This window comes from Equus caballus, chromosome 1, assembly GCF_041296265.1.
Source record: "Equus caballus isolate H_3958 breed thoroughbred chromosome 1, TB-T2T, whole genome shotgun sequence".
Lineage (NCBI taxonomy): Eukaryota > Metazoa > Chordata > Mammalia > Perissodactyla > Equidae > Equus > Equus caballus.
Genome location: NC_091684.1, coordinates 3,967,631 through 3,985,164, shown reverse-complemented (window position 1 = coordinate 3,985,164; position 17,534 = coordinate 3,967,631). Strand labels below are relative to the sequence as shown.

The window sequence follows — 17,534 nt, the reverse complement described above, 5'->3', positions numbered from 1 at the left end:
TAGGTAGAGATTTATGAAATCATAATGCAATAATAATGTGAGGAGAACCACTGATCCTAGACATATATTAACACCAGGACAAGATAATGCAGTGAATATTTCCAATACATGTGTTTTGGAAAGGTGCAATCTAGCCTTTTATGTGTGTCAAAATGATCAATACCCTTTGTTACCTCAGACCAGTCGGCATTTTCCTGTTCAGGAATTGGGTCATATCCCCTTTAAATTCGAGTCCTAATCCTTATGTCTTAGAATGAAAGCCTATTGTTTTTCCTTTTTGCCCCTCTTCTCAAAAGGCTGTTGTTATTGCCCCCCACTCAAGACGAGGCGGTGTGTAGGATGATTTTGAATTGAACACTTTCCACATCCGGCTAAATCCCGGGAGGGCTCATCTCCAAGGAGAGCTTGTCTCCCAGGAGAACACGTCTACTCCCCCTTCCATGCCCTCCGCTCCCGCCTCACCTGGACCCACAGAGCCCATAATTCCAGAGGGGCCGAGTGGGTTGGGGAGGATGAGAGATCCCATGGGAGCCCTGTCTGCAGGTTTCCTGTGGAGCAGGGGGGCAGAGAGCTCTGAGCTTGCAGCCTAAATGGATTTTGGGTCTCTATCCAACACGCTGGCCTCCATTTTATTACTTGAAACGTTCCTTTGAGGAGTCTATGTTCTTGGCTATCTGCACGTATTCTGAGTGTGAAACTATACATTCGAATATGTTGCCTTCAGTTTCCGCTGTGGTCCAGATAGACTCCAGGAGACGTGAGCTTCCTCTGTTGACATTTTTCTCTAAACCCTAAAGCGTGGTTTGGCTCCCCCGTGTGCTGTAGGAATGCAAAGTGAGACACAGGTTAGATCTCAGAGAAGGCTGGAGATGGACAAACCACTGGGACTCCACCTCTTCCTCCTGTCTGTGCCTGGTGGCAAGTCACTTGATTCTGAAGTGAGGCCATCACTAACGGAGGTTAAGGGTCAGTTGGGGGGCTTAAGGCTGGGAGAGCCCAGGGTGGCCCGAGGGAGGGGGTCCTGCCAGGAGTGCGGGGTTCTGGTGGAGAAGGAGATATGTCTGGAACTTTGACTCCTCCAAAGGAGGCTTTTCTTCAGTGGCTGTGCCCCTTGAAATTGAATGGAATGAGGGCCACTGTGGACTAGGTGGCAGCAGCTGTAAGCTACGTGGTTTCACTTTCAAGAAATAGTGCAGTGAGAGGGCAGACACCTGAGGGCAAGCTAGCTGAAGGGGCGAGCAGCTGACTTTTCCCAAGTAAAGCTTTCTTTAGAATGGCATGTCCCTCTCCTTTCCTTTTCCCTTCAGATTTTTATGTCTTTCCTCTGAGCTACTTTTGGTTATTAAGACATTAGATAGGAGGTTCCTCTCTCAGGTCATTTGAAGTCATTGCGACACACCAGCTCTTGTAACGAAGTGCCTCCGTGGTCTGCATGCTCTGCTTTCCTTAGGGACGCACGGAGGGCCTTGGGTCAAGGTTTCTGTGTGTGTCAAATGGTGTACAGACTGCCGTGTGACCCCAATCCCCCCACTACCGCTTCCATGGAAATAACCCAATTGGTCTGTTTCTCCACCGCCAAAATAAACCAGCTGGAAGAGCCTCGATCGTTTAACTAGTTTAACTGAGGCAGCAAAACAAGGCAAAATAAAAGTGAACTCTTGCTTCAGGTAAAGACAACCCCTGTGTTTCCTGGGCATCCAGCTCACAACAGCCTTGCGCTGCTCCTCGCTCCACCACATCAGCACGTGCTGGGGGGTTAGACACGGTCTTTCAAATCCAATGCCATTAGTTATACTTTCCTTTGACCCAAAGGTCTTGGTATGGTATGAGGTGAATTACTGAAAACTGCTTTCTGGTTCCATTAACAGGAATTGCTGCACTGTGGCTTATTTACGGGTACTGTGTATTGGACTTAAGAAAACCCATAAATTATTATTTGCAGATGCAGTTCTCCTAAGTTTTGGAATGAAAACTCTGCAGCATTGTTTGGAGCCCAGTTTAGGTGGTGTTGGTGCACTATCCCCGCACTGGGAGCTGGCCAGCTCTGGCCAACTCCAGTCCTGTCCTCTCAAACACCGAACCTCGTTTTAGAGGTCACTAGGGCCACAGTATGAGCTGGTGGCTGGATGTGGTGCCACATAGGAGGCTGTCACAGTATCGGGAGGTAGAAGATGAGGGCGTGACACAGAGCAGTGCTCAGACATGGAGAGCAGGTGACAGACTCAAGGGAGTCTTAGGGGGTGTCTTCAGTTGGATCTGGAGTCTGCTTGGATGTTGGGGATGGTGAGAGAGGTGAAAAGGATGATGTGGATTCAAGGTTGGGCGAGTGGATGGACGGATGGTGGTGGGAGCCCAGGGAGAGGAGCAGGCTGAGGAGAAAGGTGATGAGTGTGATTCTGGGCAGGTCGGGCTTGAGGGGTCTGGGGGACCCATTGGTCCAGTTCAGGGGAGGTGGCTGGGCTGCAGGCACAGCTCTGGGTCTTGAAGTCATGAGAGTGTAGAGTGAAAAGAGCGGCGACCTCGCCACATGGTGTTTGTTTTCAATTTCTTTGATTTTTGCTCTTATCTTTGTTACTTCGTTCCTTCTCCTTGCTTTCAGCTGTTCTTCTTTTCCTATTTTCTAGTCGTGGAAGTTTGGATCATCACTTTGAGAGCTTTCTTCTTTTCTAATATGAGAACTCAATATTACAGATCTCCCTGTGAGCACTGCCTTTGCTGCGTCCCACACATTTTGACGTGTTGTGTTTTCATTTTCATTCAGTTAAAAATATTTTCTAATTCCCCTTGTGACTTCCTCTTTGACCTATGAGTTACCAAGAGGTGTGTTGTTTCATTTGGCATCCTGGGGCATTTTTCAGAGATCTTTCTGTTACTGATTTCTGGTTTAACTCCATCTGTATCAAAGAATATACTTTGTATGATTCCAATTCTTTTATATTTGTTGAGGTTTGTCTTAAGGCCCAGAATATGGCCTAGTCTAGCGAATATTTGATTTATTCCTGAAAAGGATGTGCATTCCATTGTCATTGTACAAAGTGTCCTGTAAATGTCAATTAGGTCTTGTTGGTTGATAGTGTTGTTTAGGTCTTCCACATTCTTACGGATTTTCTGTCTATTTGTTTTTTCTATTACTCAAAGAGGACTGTTGAAATATCCAACTATATTTATAGATTTGTCTGTTTTTGCCTTGCAGTCCTCTTAGTTTTTGCTTCATGTATTTTGAAGCTCTGTTGTTAGATGCATGGGCATTTAGGGTTATCATGTCTTGTGAGTTATGCAATGTCCCTCTTTAACCCAGGGAGTAGTCCTTGTTCTGCAGTCTGCTTTGTTTGATATTAATAGCCACTCCAGCTTTCTTTTAATTAGTGTTTACACATTGTATCTTTTCCTATCCTTTTGCTTTTTAACATATGTGTGTGTATCGATACCTATGTCTGTATCTGTATCTGTATATATATCTGTATCTATATCTGTCTATATTTTACTCTCTCTGTCTTTATATTTAAGATGGGTTTCTTATAGACAGCATACATTTTGGTCATGTTTCTTTATTCAGTCTGATCACCTATGTCTTTTAATTGTTTCTTTTTAAGCCATTTCCATTTAGTGTAATTATCCATAATGTTGAAATTAAAACTGCCATATTGCTACTTGTTTCTTTTTCCCCTCTGATTATCTTAGTATATGCTATTTTCTTAAAAGCTTCACCTCCCTTCCTTTACAAATTCTTCCTACTTCCAACTGCCATGTGTATTTTTTCTCTCTGCAGAACTAACGCTTAGCATGCTCTGGAATGTGCTCCATGCTCTTGTTATCAATACATTCAATGTGTGTGAGTCTTATCTCCCAATTAGATGGAGGGTCCTTGAGCCTGCAGGCCATGCTTTTATGTCTTTTCTGTTCCCCACAGTGCCTAGCAGAGTAGAAATCTAGAGAAGGAACTTACTACCGAACTAGGGTGACTCACTCATCTGGTTTCTTCAATCATTGAAGATGCTAAATGCTACTGGAGGGAAATCATGCAGTTGCCACACCAGTGCCTGGGACCCAGCTGCCAACTACCTTTAGCTAACCCCTCAGTTTCCCATGATATTTGTGATGAAACTTTACTGGCTTTCTCAGCTTCTCAGCCCACCCTTGCCCCTCCTTCTCAGGGCTCCAGAGATGTTATTCCACAGAGCTCCATCCACGGTCCACTTCTCCCTTCACATGCTCTTCTCTGCTGACCCCTGTCAGCTATACCACACCAGGCTGAGCTCCGACGGAGACCCGTCTCCTTTGCTCCTGGCTGGTACTCCCATCTATACCCTACTGATACCTGAAACTCCATGTTTCCCATACTGACCTTTCCCTTTGACTTTTTATCTTGGATGAAGGAATCATTTTCATATAGGACCCAACGTCAAAGTCACTTTGAGGTCTTTCTCACTCATCCTTTCCCTTCCCATATAATCAGTTGTCAAATCCTGTCTTTCTCCCAACTTCATCTTGGCTGTCTTCTCCACTGCCACTGGTAGCTCTCTCTGGGACTAGAGCAGTGGCCTGTACCTGAATGTTCTGTGCTTGAAGGCTCCTTTCCTTGACCAACCGACCCCATGACTTGAACTACTGTGCCCTCCATTCTCCTTCTTGTCCTCTCTGCTAACTGAAGTTAGACATAGTGCACTGTCCCAGCTTTCCCGCATTCCAGCTTCCATCCTACTTTCTGCGTCTTCCTCTGATGTTAATGGAACCTCGCGTCATCCTTTACACCGCTCAGTCTCATATTGCCCTTCTGTCTTCTCCCTTAGGATGGAAATTCTTTGCAGGCAGGGTCCCCATCCAATCTGTCTTTGTAACCCCAAGCCTGGCACACAATAGCTGTTGAGTAAAAGCTTACACCCAGCAGATCTTTTGTTTGGAGCCTTCTGCTTGCCTTGGTAACGAGAGTCCTGCTGGAAATGGCAGTTTGACCAGCTTGCATTTCTGTCTCTGCCCCAGAATTTCACCTTTTTTATTTGGCTTTCTGTCCTCCTTAAAATGAGGGACACAGTTACTCCCTGTACTCCAAAAACCTGGGGGAAGTCTGAAATAAGGAACAAGAGAAAGTCGTGAGAGGCCTGTAGCTATTGGTAGCGCCTCGAGTGGGCTGGCCTGTGTGTTATCTATACCTTAACCTCAACTTGGAAAAAAATGCAAACAAATAAATGGAAGGAAAGCAGCACAGGGCTTTGGTCACCACAGAGCCACAGCGGGATTCGACCCTGTGGGGATATTGTGAAGCTATTTCACTGCAAGTGCATTTTTTCTCTCTGAAAACACATCCCAAACACCGAGACAAGGTTTGTTTTGTCCTGTTTAACATTATTTTCCAGTGGACTGACTTACTCTGTGGAGTGAAGTCTCTTGCATTTGCCTAGCAGCTGATTTGGGGGAGAGAAAATAGCCTTGTCATGTCACATTAACAGCGAGGGAACTTTCTGACTGGCGGCTGCCCAGCTCTACAGCTACATTGACCCCTGTGCAGAAAATCAGCATCAGCTCCCCAAAGTGCTCCTGATTTCTTGACTCGGCCATTTGTCAGGTTTCCATCATCTGCTCCCTGGGTCACCATCTCTGCGGAGGAGCGGAGCCTTTAAAGGAATAGACAGTTTATCCATCTCTGCAAAACACGAGAAGCTGCCCCGCAAAGCCTGGGGTCTGAACGGAAGATTGAGAGGGTTGCTCCTCCTGGGAGAAGCCACAAACCCCTGTGCTCCTGGCTGCTTTCGGTTTAGCCCAGAGGCCAGCTCATCGAGGAGCCAGACTCGCCCTGTGCCGTAAAGAGACTGAGTGGGGAGGCAAACTTTTGGTTTGTTTGAATATTTAGATTCCAGCATTGATGGGAAAATATTAATTCTCTGATAAATGTGAATTTTCTAATCTGTTTTTAATTGAATAATGTAGAAAAAGGAACCTTTCTAAAAGGCTCTGCAGTAGGTATTTTATGGTGCCTTTTCTCGGATCAAGGAGTAATCATGGTGTCCCTTCTTGCATGAACAGTCCATAAACAGGTAACTATTTTCTCCCCTTATCCTTCCTAGGTTTCAATTGCGTGCGTGTGTGAGTGTGTCTCTGTGTGTGTGTGCGCATTTCGTTTGGGTATGCGTGAGTATGTGCATGTGTGTCTCTGTGTGTGCATGTGCATATGCATGTGTGTGTGTGTGTGTGTGCGCACAGTACGTGGAATGGAAGAGTCCAGCGGCTCATTGATCAGGACTGGCTACCTTCTGAAGCCTGGTGCTTTCCTACTTTAAGGGATTCTCAGGGGCATAGACTTAACAGTGAACCCAAAGAATCTCATGTGAACTTGCTCATACAATTCGTGGGACTTCTCTCATCTGGTTTGTACGGGCCATAGGAATAAGCTGGTAAACGGAGAGAAGGAAGGTGCTGCTACCAGAGTCTCAGGGGGCTTTCCTTCAGGTTGCCACATCAATGCCTATAAAACATTAGAGACGCGCATGCCTGAGGGGGTTGGCTTTTCTTCTGGGAGCAGTCATTGTTGGAGGTCTGCCTCCTCTCCATGGGGTGGTCACTGAAGTGCGCAGGTGCTGCGCACGGCCCCTCCGGGAGATGCAGACCTCGGGCCAGCTTTGCAGCTGTCATGGGGAACCAGCAAGGCTCTCTTGTGCTCTTGGCCTCAGTGTGAGAACTGGGGTAACTGGCAGCTGGAGTGATGGCTCTGAGGGGCCGGGCCCTGGGGGGAGAATGCCAGAGGCTTTTCCGGCTGTTTCCAAGCATGAAGCAGCCTTCCAAGGAGACAGCGACCTAAATGAGGAGAATTAGGCTGGATTAAACGACTCATTAAATGTTTCCTCCACAAAAGCAGGAGGAGAGGCAGCAGACGGGGCAGAGCCAGCACGATCAGTGTGAGGGGCGCAGAGGGCGACAGAGCTGAAGCTGCCCCGTTCTCCCAGCCCACGGCCACTTCCCGCCCTGCCCTGTGCCTGTCTCATAACAACCTGGTTGTCAAAGGAGGTGAATGCATGAGGTGGTGGCCCATAGGTGACGGTGAGTGATGCACACACCTGGCTTGGCCTCCAAGGCCTCAGCTGGCACTCCTGAGGGCATGGCCTGCATACACCTGCATGCTCCACAGACACTCCTGTTTTTAATTTTCTTCATACTGTCAGCACACCAAAATTCTTGGTTGCTGATGACATCTCATACAGTACAAAACGAAGGGCTGACAGTGTTTAAAATTTGGAAAAATCAAGGTGAATGCAAATGCCTAAAGAAAGCCCTGCTTCGGCCCCATCATGAACAGCAACTGCTGCCATTCGCTTACCCCATGCCCCACACCCCTGCCCCAGAATTTGGTTTATGATTCTGTTTTCCAATAAATGCAACCAGGACTCCTTGGAGGGCAGCTGATTTTATTTCACTCTTAAAGCAGGGAAAGATCAGGGTGGCTTTGGAACACGCTCTTGTAGCCAGACAGAGAGAATCCTTTCCTGAATGGGAGGGGCAGAGTTGAAAGGCGAAAGGATCCAGCAAGTGTCGAAATATGAAAGTCCAAAGGAGAAGCTGTGGTCAGTGGAAATATGTTGAGTCTGTGAGAGGCCGTGAGCCCATCACCATGCTTAAGAGAAAAATGTTAACATAGAGTGGATACAAAGGGAATTCTCAAAGCCAACAAGAGTATATAATAGTGTAGTTAGTTAGATGTATAGTTTCCTCTCTTAATTATATTCCTGTCTCTGAAGGATGGAGATGTACTTGTTTTTGTGTAAGCAGGAAAGAAGGATTGTAGGGATGTGTCCGAGAGTCCAGCAGTCCTGGACCAGGTAGGAACCATCTGGAGAACAAGAGAGACCCATCCACAGTGGAGGCCACATGTCCTCATGAGGAGGAAATGGAAGGGGATGGCTAACACCTGATAACACCAGTGCTGTCGCTCACAGCAGCCATATGCAAAGAGGGTCATGGTGTTCCAGAAATTCAAGTTATCCCAGTGGACTAGGAAAGAGAGCCATCTGCCCAGATCCAATCCCTTCCTTCTAGACCGAAGGTCTTCAAACTTTTTTGACCTGACCCATAGTAAATGCTGCATTTTACATCAGGGTCTGGAGCATGTGCGTGCTCACACATATTTACTAGAACAGTAGGTACATAGGACCTATGCTAGGTAAAAGACACACACAGCAGGCCTTTATATCTTTATCAATCTACCTATCCGGGAAGACAAGTCCCAGTGAAGGCCACTTGCCCTCCTACAAATGAGGCCACTACACGTAGGGGGCACCCTCACTGCCTGAGCAGCCAAAGAGAGTCCAGCAGGGAAAGGATGATGGAAGTGCAGAAGAGTCATGGCGCCACCTCCAGTCCCAGAACCAGCCTGCTGGGGGCTAGTAGAATCAGGGCCTCGGGTATTTCTTGGGGGCTCAGTGGGGGAGACCAGGCCTGGGAATCGTTAGTGAATGTCCTTTGAGGGCCACCACTCAGAACAAGGCTTGCCAGCAAGTTTCCCTTGTGACAAGAGAAGTCTTTTCAGGCAAACTCGGTTACCTTGGAGGAGGGACAGCTCCTTGGTGGTGGATGTGGATAAAAGAAGATAGAATAGCACATTCATCTTAAAGAGAAGTTTTGACTCTAGCAAAAGATCTCAAAGATTCGGGTTGCCGTTCTGTTTTAAATTGGAGATAATGTCTCCTCCTTGTCATTAATGGAGCGTCTACTCTGTGCCAGGCTCTGTGCTCGATATTCCAATGCCCCATCTCAGGAGAGCCTGACAGAGCCCTCTGCAGTGGGGACCTGGCCCTGTCCTATGGCAGAGGGAGCCCAGGTTGGTTTGGCCAAGGACACAACCCTTGGTTAGTGGTGGGGTCTGGGTTAGCATCCACATCTCTAACTGCAGACACATTATTTTCTCATAACGGCTTTGTGTTGAATCTTTACACATTTCTTAAGCCGCATGGAGGGGGAAAATCACATTTTATTCTAAGGGAATAATAGCTCGATTATTCCGTGCTATTTAATATTTGTAAATACTTTCCAGTCTAGGAACGTAACTGTTAGTGTAGTAATACAATGGCCCCATGCAGCTGACGCTCAGTTGGCCTCTCTCTCCTAAACCGTGATAGGTACAACAGCTATTTCCCAGTACATCGGCTTTCAGCACCAGAGTCTGTAAACATGTCATCCCAATTTGTTATGTTTCCACCTCTGTATCTGGACCTGTCCGAGATCATAAATTATCAAATTTTGGATTCTGAAATGCACAAACCCAGAATACTCTTAGTGCAATATTGAAATAAGTGCTTAAGATGGAAACAGTCATATTTTTCCCTTATTATCCTTCTAGCCGTTGGCTCCTCTGTGGCTGAGGAAAGAGATGAAGTCTCGGTTATTGTTCTGGGGAAGAAGGGAATCACTGATGACCCTCCACCTCATCAGCGCCATTCCTCCAGACTCCTCCTCTCAGTGTTTGTGGCAGACGTGGAGGGGTAATCGCTTGGCTGGTTTTCGTTCCACCTTTTTCTCCTGTTCCCTTCCTTCTGTCTGCACTAACAAGCAGTGAAATGGACAGGGAAGAAAGGAAAGAATTGCAGAGCAGGGAAAATTCAGCATGTAAATACCCTGTCTGGAGACGGCTGCTTGTTAAGAGAGTCTAAATTTCATTGTTATAAATAGGGGCTACAAGCAAGGTCCCACAGCCTTTTGAAAAGGCCATCCGTCTCTCTCCAGGCTCCTCCAACCCATGGGCAGAAATGCGCTGAAGCTCTTGCCTTAAGAATGAGCTTCCACAAAACATGCCCATCCCTAGCTGGTCCAGAACCCGGGGCACCACTGTGCTCCTGGCCAAGAATCACCCAGAGGTGTGGCCTTGCCACGCCCCCTGCAGGAAGGATCACAGAGGGCTTCTCTCTTCATCTTCAGGATTTCCTTTTTATGCAGATGGATACACAGAACCTTAAAAGGTACACTTCCTTGGGTTTGATTTGAAATTCCTACTTTGGTGAATAGAAACTGTATGTTAGAAGTGACCCCCCACCCCACCCTGTTTGGGAGACGGTCAACGTTATGTTTAGGTGGGGCTTGACCCTTTCCCCTGTCTTTGTAGTCATGATATGGAATATTCTATACACTTGATGGATACATTTCCTCCTACCTATACTTTCACTGTGGGCTAACTGGAGATGGGGTCTCCATTCTGTGAATGGGGTCTCAGTCTAGGTTTATGTATTTTTGTGTGATAACTGACATGTTTCCAGAGTTTCAGAAAGGTATCAACATTGTCATCAAGAATTCCACTAAATGTCTTATGGGAAACTCTTCTCTGAAACCCTGAAAATGGGGATTCTAATGGGACTACAATATGTGCTCCTGACGTCTTGTGGTCAGAAAGGAGGAGCTGAGGGATGCCATACGGATGTTCTAGCGGGAAGTCGGGAGACACACACTGATTCAGTTTCTGATGATGTCTGGTGTCCTAGGCGGACGTTTAGGGAAATGTCCTCGGGTCCTGGGCGGTGGTGGGGTGGTGTCCACGTGTCATGCTGCAGTGGGTAGTGTGGCCCACAGCCTGCAGTCCTATTTGGTAGGCCAGCTGGACAGGGCTGTGCTGACGTTGTGACGGGTTAGCCAACTGGCATTCCAGACCTCAGGGACAAAAGCACCTGACTGGAAATCCAGTCAAGTTGTGGGCAAATGTCTGTTTGTGTTTATTGACCAGTTAGCCAGTGAACAAGAATCACACAAACCTCCTTTAGTCGGGCTTGTGTCTCTACATTGCTGGCTCCCTCCGTTGAGAGTGGACAGCTGCCCGCCTGGCCTATGCCACTGTGCCTTCTTCTCTCTTTCGGCTGCTCCCACCAGGTCCTCCTGAGTCTCAGCCCCTGTGTCCTCTTCTCGATGCTCCTCCTGGGCTGTCTGGCCTCAGTCCCTCACATTTCCTTGTTGGGACTGATTTAAGTTTCTGTCATTAAAGTGCCAGGACTTGCCCCTGTCTTAGTCAGCTCGGGCGGCTATGACAAATTGCCACAGATAAACAGCAGTAGCTTATTTCTCACAGTTTTGGAGGCTGGAAGTCCCAGATAGGGCCAGCATGGTTGGGTTCTGGTGAGGACTCTCTTCTGGATTGCACGTGGCTGTCTTCTCACTGTGACCTTATGTGGCAGAAGAGATGAGGAAGCTCTCTGGGATCTCTATAAGGGCACTAATCCCTTTCACAAGGGCCCCATCCTCATGACCTAAGCACCTCCCAAAGGTCCCATCTCCTAACACCATCCCATGGGGGGTTAAGTTTCAACATTCGAATTTTGGGGGGACTCAGACGTTCAGCCCACAGCACCCCTGACTATGCAGTGCTCCCTCTAGCAACTGTGCAGTTGCTACAGCCCTCCTCTTATCTCAGGTTCTCTTTTTCTCATCTCTGCCACTTGCTCAAAGAAAAGACAATGAGTGAACCCAGCTGACTGCAGGGGAGGAAGCAATGTCCCTCCTCTGGCGCGAGGGGCTGCGTGTCAGCTCCTGGGAGGGAGGGGGCTCTGCCTTTTCCACTGGTGTCCTTTGGTGGGCTGGCTTTGCTGGGACACCTGACCAGCCATTCTCCTCGGTGATAGGATCAGGGGAAGTGCCACCCAGAACCAGCTCCAGGGCACAGCAGGCTCAGGCCAGGGAGGCTCTGTGTAACCCGTGTTGTCGGTACAGACAGTTTAGGGCAGCAAGGCACCCTCATCAGTGAGGGTGATGGGAGCCCACAGCCAAGGGCCCAGAGGCCAGCCAAGGGCCAACCCTGCAAGCAGGGCTTTCCAGGGAGAGTGGTGGGGACTGCCACGTTGGTCTCTTTCTGCACAGGGACATTCATTATTTCCCAGAGAGCTTAACCTCCTTTGGAAATAGCTTCATTCTTAAAAAAGTGTGGCCAGCATCTTCATTTTCTAGAAATAGATGGTTGGCTCTCAACTGCCCCCAACGTCTATCTAGATTTCTAATCCAATAAGCACGTGCCTGGCTCTGTGACAAGCCAGAACCACAGGATATCTGAGTGGGATATGCATGAAATTCCGATGGGAAAGGCCTGTGCAGATCCTGAAACTTTATTCAAATGCACTGATAAAATGGTAGAGCATTAAAAGTCAGATTTAATCCCTTACCCTTAGAATCAATACAATTATTGTGAGATGATGGATATAGGTTATCCCTTTGAGTGACTGTGAGTTTTCAGACTTGAAAATATCCAGCTGCTGGATAACTGCACAGACAAGCCTTCCGCAGCTCCATAACCCAGGGCCGGGATGGCATTAAACCCGCCTTCCCTCTTCGGTGAAACAGGTTCCAGTTGCCAATGTTTAATTGAGGAAAAAAAACAATAAAACTGAATAATGCAATTGATTTGGCGAGGAGTTAAGGTTGTTACAATGTTTGAAGTTAGTGGCTTGTTGAATGTTTTAAGGAAAATCCAAATTTAAAATATGTATTTGTTTTCCTCATTACAGACCCTGTTGCAATGATTTCTTGTTCCTGAAGCAAAACTCGGAGAGAATAAGTCTCAAAGACAGCTGTGTTGATTATGTTGCTACCACACGCAGTCTCACGTCTCAGCTTCCAGGGAGGGCCTTCCAGGACAGTACGTGTCCCGAAGTGTGCCACCCTCTCCGGGAGAGCCAGCTGGTAGTTTTTGGCAGCTGGTGGCATTGAACTTGAGCTTCGTTTTGGAAACATCTTCTAAGACTCACCTGCTGCTACACCTAATGGTACCAGACCTTGGGAGACAGTGTAGTCAGGAACCAAAGGGGCTCGTGCGAAGAATGAGCTGGTGTGGTAGGAGACGGCCACAGAAGGGAAAACGCCTGATTCTCCGTGGGCCTTCTCCACACACCGGGAGGCAGGCGTTCTTAGTGTCCTTCGCCCAGCTGCACCCCCACCAGTTTCAGAGGAATGTCCATGCTGGGAATCTGGTTTTCCCCTGGAACGCCATCTCTGTTTAACATCAGAGGGTGATGGATTTTTTTAAACAGGAGAGTGGCTTGGCATACTCCTCTACTGGCACATCCACTTGTTAGGGAGGGGACCCCATGTGCTGCATCTTCATGGGAGTTGTGGAAGCACCACAGAGAGTCAGTGGGCATCTCGGCGGAAGACGATTAGAAAGGAGTCTTCTCTGGACTGGGAAGCATGTGAAGGAGGGCCGGAAGGGGGGCTGGATGCGTGGAATTCAGGTTTGTATCACAGCTTCAGGAAGGCACTTTCAGCTGATTGAGTAGCATCTTGTCATTATTTAAGCTGCTGTCCATCAGTAGTCTTAAAATCCTTATTCTCTTCTTGGTGACTTATAGGAGATTCTGACATCAACTGTAAAAAGAAGAACATTTAAAATTCTATTTACTTGAGAATAATTGTGAGGCCAAGTTGTATCAGAAAATCCATTAAGTACTTAAAAGATTAATTTTCGTTATGACTGCTAGTTAGTAAATATTATCTTTTATATCATCCTGAACAATAATATGAGGGATGGGAACTATTTAACTTGTTTTGGTTTGATTTTAAAACTTTAATTATGGTAATATTTGGCATTATTATTAGTATTATAAGAGGACTGAAGCAAATTACTTTTGGTGGTTGATTTCTTGAAACAGTTTTTACTGGATCACTGGAAATGAAGCTTAAATCCTGGAAGCAAGTGTAGAGATGGGAGGAAATTGAGTCTAATGGGAGAAGAGTAAAGTTACCTGGGAATTCCGATTTATTTTGGGCAAAATCTCTTATGGTTAGTTGCGTAATGATGAAGGAGTCGGTGTTCTGCCTGTTCATTCATTCATTCATTCATTCAATGAGTACTTACCGAAGCTGATGCATTCTTTTTTGGGGGGAGTGATATTAATTTAAAAAATTTTATTTTTAATAAGCAATGTGTAGATCTAAGATATACAATATGCTGATTGGATATTCGTATATGTAGTGAAATGATTACTATAGTAAAGCTAATTAACATATCTTCTCCTTACGTAGTTACTGTCTTTGCTGTGAAATGAGAGCACCTGAAATTTACTTGTGGGGGACTGGAATTGGCCACCCCAAGATATGCCTCTTTGGCATGAGGATTATTTTGGGCTGGTTACCTTAAAAACTGCGGATAGGAAAGAAACTCGGAAAAGTAGAATTTACTTACCCTTTGTTAAGAGACATTTATATTGTAAAAGAAATCTCCATCTGTAAAGGGGTCTCCCTCTCTGTACCAGGAAGAAGGGGGGTGACCTTATCTCTAGAAACTCTTATCAATGCAGAAGGCAAGGACTTAAATCTGCATAATAACCTGATTCTTGTTTACTGTGCTTTTCTGGCAATCTCCTGTAACTGACTCCCCTCAGCCCCAACATCCTCCTTTGTCTTTAACTGAAGATGATATTTAAGGTGGTAGCTTCAGCCATTTTGGCGAGTTGCTCAGCTTGCCTGAGCCTCTCCCATGTATACATGTTATAAAGCTTTCTTTAATTTTCTCCTGTTATTTTGTCTCATGTGAATTTAATTCATTCTTTGGCCATAAGGACCCAGAGTGGGTAGAGGAAACGTCTTCCTCCCCTACATACTCCTTTAGAAAATTTCCAGTGTTCAATATAGCACCATTAACTATGGTCATCATGCTGTACCTTAGATTCTAGACTTACGCATCCTACATAACTGCAACTTTATATCTTTTGGCCAACATCCCCTCACTTCTTCCACCTCCACCCCTGGTAACCACTGTTCTACTCTCGGCTTCTATGAATTCCAGTTTTAGATTCTACGTGTAAGTGAGATCATGCAGTTTTTTTCTTTCTGTGTCTAGCTTATCTCATTTAGCATAATGTCCTCCAGATTCATCCCTGTTGTCACAAATGGCAACAACATTCCTTCTTCAGGGATGAATAATATTTCATCACATATATAACACACCACATCTTCTTTACCCACTCATCTGTTGATGGGTATTTAGGTTGCATCCATACTTTGGCTATTGTGAATAAGGCTGCAATGAACATGCGAGGGCAGGTATCTCTTTGAGGTACTGATTTCATTTCCTTTAGATATAAACCCAGATGAGGGATTTCTGTTCTTTTTTTTGTTTTTCTGAAGAAGATTCGCCCTGAGCTAACATCTGTGTCAAACTTCCTCTACTTTGTATGTGGGTCACCACCACAGCATGGCTGAAGAGTGGTGTAGGTTCACACCAGGGATCTGAACCTGTGAACCTGGGCTGCCAAAGTAGAGCATGCTGGACTTAACCACTATGCCACAGGGCCAGCCCCTGTTTTTGGCTTTTTGAGGAACCTCTGTACTGTTCTCCATATGGTGCTTCTTTAAGTGCTGGCTGTGGTTGAGCACAGAACAGCTTCTGTCCTCATGGGCTTGTAGTCTTACATTGACTGAGGCCACTTTCAAGCTCCAAAGCTAGGCCATTGAGAGAATGCATTGCTGATCTTTTTAAACAAGAGTCAACGATGTCTATTCCCCATAGAGAGTGAACGTGAGAGTGCCCTGGGGGAGGGGACACGGGAAACATCCGACAGCCCTCCAAGCTCTCGTGGCTTGTTTTGCTGTTGCTTATGGCACTTTCATTCTAAGACTGCCTCAAAATCTCATTCAGAAAGCCACTGTTTAAGTGGAAACACTGCCTGGGAAGATCCAGGAGAAACAGCAGGTGGTGTTAGTGTTGTCCACAATGTTTCTCTTCTTGCTGCTGAATTTAGAGCAAAACTTTGTGATGGCTGATTTCCTATAACTCTGTACAAGCTCACGCTGTCTGTCCATTGCACTTCCTCTGAGTATGATCATAATCATAACTATAATCATGATCATAAGAATAAATCTATGTGGACTTAACCTGATGTGGCGAAAAGAGCGAGAGTTTGGCCTTGGAGTGGCACTGACTTCTTTTCTGGCTCTGGTGCTTACCAGCTGTGTGAGCCTGAACAAGCCGTCGAACCAACTCGAGCCTTGGAATCTTTGTTTATAGCATGGCAGCAAACAGACTACCCACCTCAAGGGAAGGTCTCGAGAATTCTATTACTGAGGGTGTATAGCGATTGGCCAGCAGCTGGCCCACGTCAGGCCCTCCGTCAGTGCTCTGTACCCCTTGGGGTTGGCTGTAAAGAGTTTTTCTGCTCTACAGAGAGAATTCTCTCTGAGTGGTAGCTGTGAGACACTACATATCGCATCACTGATTGTATGTCTCTGACACGTCACTGGTGATATTATTCCTGCTCCAAGAACAACTAACAATACTTGATAGAATTAGGCACTGGTCTTTCAGAAATAGTGACTGAAGTAGAAAAAATAAAATATTTAGGGGGAAAAGAGGAACAGGTTCTAAATCGTGGCTGAAAGCATACTGCTAGCCCAGGCCTCAGAAGACATGATGATGACAAATCTGTGTCTTTGCAATCAGAGGATTTATCAGCATGATCAGCTGCACTCCAGCCCGGGGGGTGCCAGGCTGGCAGACAAGGCTGCTCCTGTGCCGTCTTCTTGGAGAATCATCTCTGCTGTTTGCAGCCCTGCCAGATGTTTCAGCCTTCAGACTCAGGCTGTTTCTCCCCTCAAGGATTGCTGGAGAGTGCACGGCTGCGGGAAGTGCTGCCCTGAGCACATTAGGACCCTGTGGTGTCCAAGTGCTGCTCTGAGTCAGTGGGCCGGCCCTGCCTCTAGGGCTGAAGGCTGTGCCAGCTTTGGAGAACTCTGCCTGGCTGGCACAGGGAAGAGCACTTTGAAATGATTCACAATGTCCTGGGGAAAATGAACCTCACTTTCCATTTCCTGCCTGGCCCGGACCGGGTGACTGCAGGCCCCCTGTCTGCTGGCAGCTGCTCTCACTACTCATGCATATGTACATTTTGAACAGATTCGTTTCTCCTGGGTGTCCCCATCTATGGGGGTATCATCAATGTTGGCTGTAGGTGCGTATTCAGCCCTGAATGGAGGCTCAGCCTGTGTGGCGACCCAAGCACCCTGCCTAGTTGTCCAGGCAGCCCTGGATTTGAGTTAGCTGGCCTTCAGAGGGATCAACTCTTATTTCCTCCTGGTTCTCTGTGTGCTTGCACATCAGACCACCTCTGATTTAGTGTCCAATAGGAAAAAGCAGAATAGCGTGACTTTGCTGATGCCCGCCACCTCCTCCTTCATAAAGGTAAGACAAAGCTCAATTATGGTGCAAGAGCCATGCAGAACCCGGGGCATCACAGTCTGAGAGAGAAGTTGGCATGAATGGCATCTCTTGGCCAGGAGTTATTTGGTTGCAAGGGACAGAAACTCACTTGAGGTAACTTATGAAAAGGAAGGTTTATTCTAAGCATGGAGATCCTCTCAAAATCCTAGTAAAAGTTAACCCGTCAGGGCTCAGAAGGACCAGGGCTGGCTCTACTCCAAAGGAAAACCTCAGCAGATGGATTTGTAGATTCCCTCTGGAGCTCACGATCCAATGGACCCATCCTCACGCCATGTGTCTGGCTCATTTCTGCCTCCCTGTGAATCTCTTAGGCTCTTTCCACATCACAATTCCAAATTCTAGGGGAGGAATCTGATTGGCCTACCTT

General features: G+C 46.7%; 1 long non-coding RNA gene across 1 annotated transcript in view; it reads left to right on the top strand.

Annotated features, from left to right (window-relative positions):
* The window catches only part of LOC138920527 (uncharacterized), a 40,832-nt gene extending 26,867 nt beyond the window's left edge, over positions 1 to 13,965 (top strand). Inside the window, exon 4 of the long non-coding RNA XR_011431882.1 lies at positions 12,462 to 13,965. This is a non-coding gene — a long non-coding RNA (uncharacterized lncRNA). The remainder of the gene's footprint in view (positions 1 to 12,461) is intronic.
* Positions 13,966 to 17,534: the final 3,569 nt, after the last annotated feature.